At 46.6% G+C, this 6,000-nt stretch overlaps 1 pseudogene; it reads right to left on the bottom strand.

Annotated features, from left to right (window-relative positions):
- Positions 1 to 209: 209 nt before the first annotated feature.
- On the bottom strand, positions 210 to 306 carry LOC114670245 (small nucleolar RNA U13; annotated as a pseudogene).
- Between the last annotated feature and the right edge of the window lie 5,694 nt (positions 307 to 6,000).

The following is a 6,000-nucleotide window of genomic DNA, read 5'->3' as shown; positions in this document are numbered from 1 at the left end:
ATTGTCATTTGTCTCTAGAACTTTTTTTCAGAGACTAGGTCTCACAGTGTTGCCCAGGCTGGAGTGCAGCGATATTCACAAGTCCAGTCATTTCACACAACAGCCCCAACTCCTGGGCTCAGGTTCAGTCTCCCGAGCTCTTGGCTCCTGGGCTCTTGGCTCAGTCTCCCGAGTAGCTGGGACCACATCGAACTTTTATTTTCCCCCCACATCAGATGGGTAACATGCCAACATTCTAACAAGGTTTGATGGAGGCACATCTTACACATAGTGTGGAAACCTAATCATCATGAACTATGAAAGAATCAGAACTTTTAAATGTGTTTTTTTTAGTTGTATCAGAGTTCAGTCAGGAAACAAAAATTACTATAGCTATTTCAAGCAGTAAGGGACTTATAAAACCGTTGGAAGAGTTTGATACTCGAAGTTCAGGGAAGACCATCAATAGCTCCCAGCTCACCACTAGGCTCAGAGAATGAGGTACTTGTTATACCTGGCCAGCTTAACTGCTCCAGAAACTGCTCTGTTACAAATGCTTACAATATCTTACTGAAGTTGAAAAGGGAGGTGGAGAAGGAGATGTTGGAGGAGATGTTGGTTCAGTAGCTTCCAAAATTAACAAGAGATTTACTCATCTAATAACCATACTGGCCAGGCACGGTGGCTTATGCCTGTAATCCCAGTGCTTTCGGAGGTTGAGGTGGGCGGATCACAAGGTCAGGAGTTTAAAACCAACCTGGCCAACATGTCGAAACCCGTCTCTGCCAAAAATACAAAAAATTAGCTGGGTGTGGTGGCAGGCACCTGTAATCCCAGCTACTTGGGCAACTGAGGCAGGAGAATTGCTTGAACTCAGGAGGCAGAGTTTGCAGTGAGCCAAGACCATGCCACTGCACTCCAGCCTGGACAACAGAGCAAGACTCCATCTCAAAAAAAAAAAAAAAAAACCACGGCTGGGCATGGTCACTCATGCCTGTAATCCCAGGACTTTGGGAGGCTGAGGTGGTTGGATCACTTGAGGTTAGGAGTTTGAGACCAGCCTGGCCAACATAGTGAAACCCCGTCTCTACCAAAAAATACAAACATTAGCTGGGTGTGGTGGCACGTGACTGGATTCCCAGCTACTCGGGAGGCTGAGGCATGAGATTCACTTGAACTCGGGAGGTGGAGATTGCAGTGAGCCAAGATCATGCCAAATTCACATGTGGAAGTCCTAACCCCCAGTACCTTTAAAGATAGTACTAAGATAAGATCTTTAGGGTGGGGCCCTGATTCAGTATAAATGTTGTCCTTATAAGAAGAGGAAGAGGCATCAGGGATGTGGGTGCAGGAGAGGGCGCAGTAAGAAGGCGACTATCTACAAGCCAAGAAGAGAGACTTCAGGGAAACCAACCCCGCACACTTCTTGATCTTAGGCCTCCAGCCTCCAAAACTGTGAGAAATAAATTTCTGTTGTTTAAGCCACCCAGTCTGTGGTATTTTGTTATAGCAGCCCTGGTAGAGTAATATACTCCTCCCTACCCTGTTTTCATGGAGAAGGTGGTCACGTCACATGGTGGTGGTGGTGGGTGCCTGCGTTGGCAGGGGTTGAGGAGGCAGGCACGTTTAGGGAGAAAACCCTGATTGCCTGACCCCTGGTTTCTTTCCACTAGTTCTCACTGCTATTCTACATTCTGGTCTGTGGACCACTCACTTCCAATGTAATGTTCTAGGATACCATATCGTGAATTAACTTTTCAGAAGTCTGAGATTCTCAGGATGCGGTGTGCTAGATAATAAGATCAGCAATTACGTACCAAAATAATCCAAATTATGATTTCGCCTGGAACATCTCTTAATTCTTCTGAAGTGAGTCTTTATGATGGCTAGCAATCTGCTATTTCTGAGCGAGATACAGAAATTTCAATTTCTCTTCATGCATATGTGCCGAATTTTCAGTTACACACGGTTTTTCATGACCAAATTGATTAGTCTGAGTAGACATCCATGAAATGAAATGTGCAAGGTCCGATTTACACTTTTAGCCCTAGGAATACAGCATTAGGTATATACAGCCACTGTTTTTCCTTATTCTGTTGGGATTCTTTGAAAGGCATTTCAGTATAATTTATTTGCACAAAATCCACAGAAAAATACTAACTCAATAAAGAGTATAAAGGTGCACGTTACGGGAGAGAAGTTAAACTGAAAAAGTTAGCGTGATGCCCTTAATTTAGTGTCACAGTGTCTACTTGCAATTCTTTTTTTTTTTTTTTTGAGATGGAGTCTTGCTCTTGTTGCCCAGCCTGGAGTGCAATGGCATGATCTCAGCTCACTGCAACCTCCGCCTCCGCCTCCCGGTTCAAGTGATTCTCCTGCCTCAGCCTCCTGAGTAGCTGCGATTAAAGGCACCTGGCACCACGCCCGGCTAATTTTTGTATTTTTAATAGAAACAGGGTTTCACCGTGTTGGCCAGGCTAGTCTTGAATTCCTGACCTCAGGTGATCCGCCTGCCTTGGCCTCCCAAAGTGCTGGGATTACAGGTGTGAGCCACTGCACCCAGCCCTACCTGCAATTCTTAATGTTAACTCTTGAACTTTTAGTCACTTATACTTTTCACCATACATCAAAGGCAACAGAAATACGTAGTTTTCCCTTTTTTATTATTTGAAGCAAGGAATTATTTCCCTACTTGCATTTTCTTTGTCCAGCTTCATCGAGATATACTTAAGTTATTTATTTATTTTGAGACAGGATCTTGCTTTGTCACCCAGACTTGAGTGAAGTTTCACCATCATAGCTCACTGCAACCTCAGCCTCCTGGGCTCCTCCTGCATTAGCCTTCTGAGTAGCTAGGGAAGCCACCATGCCCGGCTCAGAGGTATAACTTAGTTGCAATAAAAGGCACAGATTTTTTTTTTTTTTTTTTGAGATGGAGTCTCAGTCTGTAGTCCAGGCTGGAGTGCAGTGGTGTGATCTCGGCTCACTGCAACCTCCGCCTCCCAGGTTCAAGTGATTCTCTTGCCTCAGCCTCCTGAGTAGCTGGGATTACAGGTGTGCGCCACCACGCCCGGCTGATTTTTGTATTTTTAATAGAGATGGGGTTTCACCACGTTGGCCAGGCTGGTCTTGAACTCATGTCTTCATGTGATCCACCTGCGTTGGCCTCCCAAAGTGCTGGGATTACAGGCGTGAGCCACCACACCTGGCAAAAGGCACAGATTTAAAGTGTGCAATTCAATGTGATTTGACAAATGTATGTAGTTATGTAACCCCCAGTATAGTGATGATATTGAATATTTCCATTACGTCTAAAAGTTCACTTGCATCCGAGTATTTCCATTACGTCTAAAAGTTCACTTGCATCCCTTTGGTGTCACTCCACCACTACTCCAGCCTTTGGCAAAGTCTGATCCGATTTCTGTCACTGTAATTTTGCCTTTTCTAAAATTTCATGGAAGAGGAATCATACAGTATGTTGTTTGTTTGTTTATTTATTTATTTGCTTGTTTGAGACAAAGTTTTGCTCTTGTTTCCCAGGCTGGAGTGCAATGGCGCAATCTTGGCTCACCACAACCTCTGCCTTGTGGGTTCAAGCAATTCTCCTGCCTCAGCCTCCCGAGTAGGTGGGACTACAGGTGTGTGCCACCAGGCACGGCTAATTTTGTATTTTTAGTAGAGATGGGATTTCTCCATGTTGGTCAAGCTGGTTGCGAACTCCCAGTCTCAGGTGATCTGCGCACCTCAGCCTCCCAAAGTGCTGGGATTACCCATGTGAGCCACCGTGCCTGTTTTTTTTTTTCTTTTGAGATGAGTCTCCCTCTGTCACCCAGGCTGGAATGCAGTGGTGTGATCTCAGCTCACTGCAACGTCTGCCTCTTGGGTTCAAGCGATTCTCCTGCCTCAGCTGCCTAAGTACCACGCCCGGCTAATTTTAGTATTTTATGTTTAGTAGAGATGGGGTTTCACCGTGTTGGCCAGGCTGGTCTCGAACTCCTGGCCTCAAGTGGTTCACCCACATTGACCTCCCAAAGTGCTGGGATTACAGGTATAAGCCACTGTGCCCAGTTCGTGCCTGGCTACTTGAAAAAATACATACATTTTGTAGAGACAGCCTGTTGCCCAAGCTGGTCTCAAACTCCTAGGCTCAAGTGATCCCCCTGGCTCAGCCTCCCAAAATGCTGGGATTACAGGTGTAAGCCACTGCGCCTAGCCTTTTGGCTTGTTTTAAAAACTGGTTTGTCATCTTATTACTGAATTGTAAGAGTTGTTTGTATATTAGGGTACAACTCCTTTATCAAGATATTTGTTTTGCAGATATTTTCTCCCAGGTTTTGGTTTGCCTCTTCTTCCTTCTTTCCTCTTCCCCTCCTCCTCCTCCCCACCTCTTTCTTTTCTCCTCCTCCTTCTTCTCCTTCCTCCTCCTCCTCCCCCTCCTCTTCCACCTCTTTCTCCTCCCTTTCCTCCTCCTGCTTTTCCTCCTCACCTTTAAGGCATGAGGGATAAGTTCTTTGAGTGAACTTTACATGAGCCACAAATATTTGTACAAGGTTGCACTATCCACTGGATTTTGGAAATATCACTGTATTAGTCCATTCTAGCACTGCTATAAAGAACTATCTGAGATTGGGTAATTTATAAAGAAAAGAGGTTTAGGCCGGGCGCGGTGGCTCAAGCCTGTAATCCCAGCACTTTGGGAGGCCGAGACGGGCGGATCACAAGGTCAGGAGATCGAGACCATCCTGGCTAACACGGTGAAACCCCGTCTCTACTAAAAAATACAAAAACTAGCCGGGCGAGGTGGCGGACGCCTGTAGTCCCAGCTACTCGGGAGGCTGAGGCAGGAGAATGGCGTGAACCCGGGAGGCGGAGCTTGCAGTGAGCTGAGATCCGGCCACTGCACTCCAGTCTGGGCGACACAGGGAGACTCTGTCTCAACAAAAAAAAAAAAAAAAAAAAAAAAAAAAAAGAGGTTTAATTGGTTCACGGCTCTGCAGGTTGTACCAGAAGCATAGCGGCTTCTGCTTCCAGGAGGCTTCAGGAAGCTTCCGATAATGGCGAGAAGGCAAAGACGAAGAGAAGTGTCTCACGTGGCAGGAGGGGAGCAGGAGGCAGGCGGGGAGGTGTCATATACTCTTATTTTATTTTTTAGACATCGTCTTCCTCTGTCACCCAGGCTAGAGTGCAGTGGTGTGATCTTGGCTCACTGCAATCTCTGCCTCCCAGGCTCAAGCAATCCTCCTACCTCAGCTTCCTAAGTAACTGAGTCTACAGGTGCTCACTACCACACCTGGCTAATTTTTGGTGTGTTTTGTAGAGACGGGTTTTTGCCATGTTGCCCGGGGTGGTCTGGAACTCAAGCGGAAGTAGTTCATCATGTTGGTCTCCCATTTTGGGAGTCAGGCGAGTCTCCCGCCTTGGTCTCCCAAAGTCTGGGATTACAGGCGCAAGCCACTGCATTGGGCTGCCATGGACTTTTATTTTTTTATTTTTATTTTTTTTGAGACGGAGTCTCGCTCTGTCGCCCAGGCTGGAGTGCTGTGGCCTGATCTCGGCTCACTGCAAGCTCCGCCTCCCGGGTTCACGCCATTCTCCTGCCTCAGCCTCCAGAGTAGCTGGGACTACAGGCGCCTGCCACCTCGCCCGGCTAATTTTTTTGTATTTTTAGTAGAGACGGGGTTTCACCGTGCTAGCCAGGATGGTCTTGATCTCCTGACCTCGAGATCTGCCCGCCTCGGCCTCCCAAAGTGCTGGGATTGCAGGCGTGATGTCATACACTTATAAATGAGCAGATTTCAGGAGAACTCACTAGAGATCACGGGAAGAGTTCCAACAGGATGCTGCCTAACCATTCACGAAAAATCTGACACATGATCCATTCACCCTTCCCCCACGTCCCACCTCCAACATTAGGGATTACAATTCAACATGTGATTTGGCCGGGATACAGATCCAAACCATATCAATCAGTAACCTAGGAAACTTGACGGCATTTTCAGTACCCTTAGCTAAATTCCTTAA

This window comes from Macaca mulatta, chromosome 9, assembly GCF_049350105.2.
Source record: "Macaca mulatta isolate MMU2019108-1 chromosome 9, T2T-MMU8v2.0, whole genome shotgun sequence".
Lineage (NCBI taxonomy): Eukaryota > Metazoa > Chordata > Mammalia > Primates > Cercopithecidae > Macaca > Macaca mulatta.
Note: the sequence above shows the minus strand (reverse complement) of the source record. Positions and strands in the feature narration are given on the sequence as shown.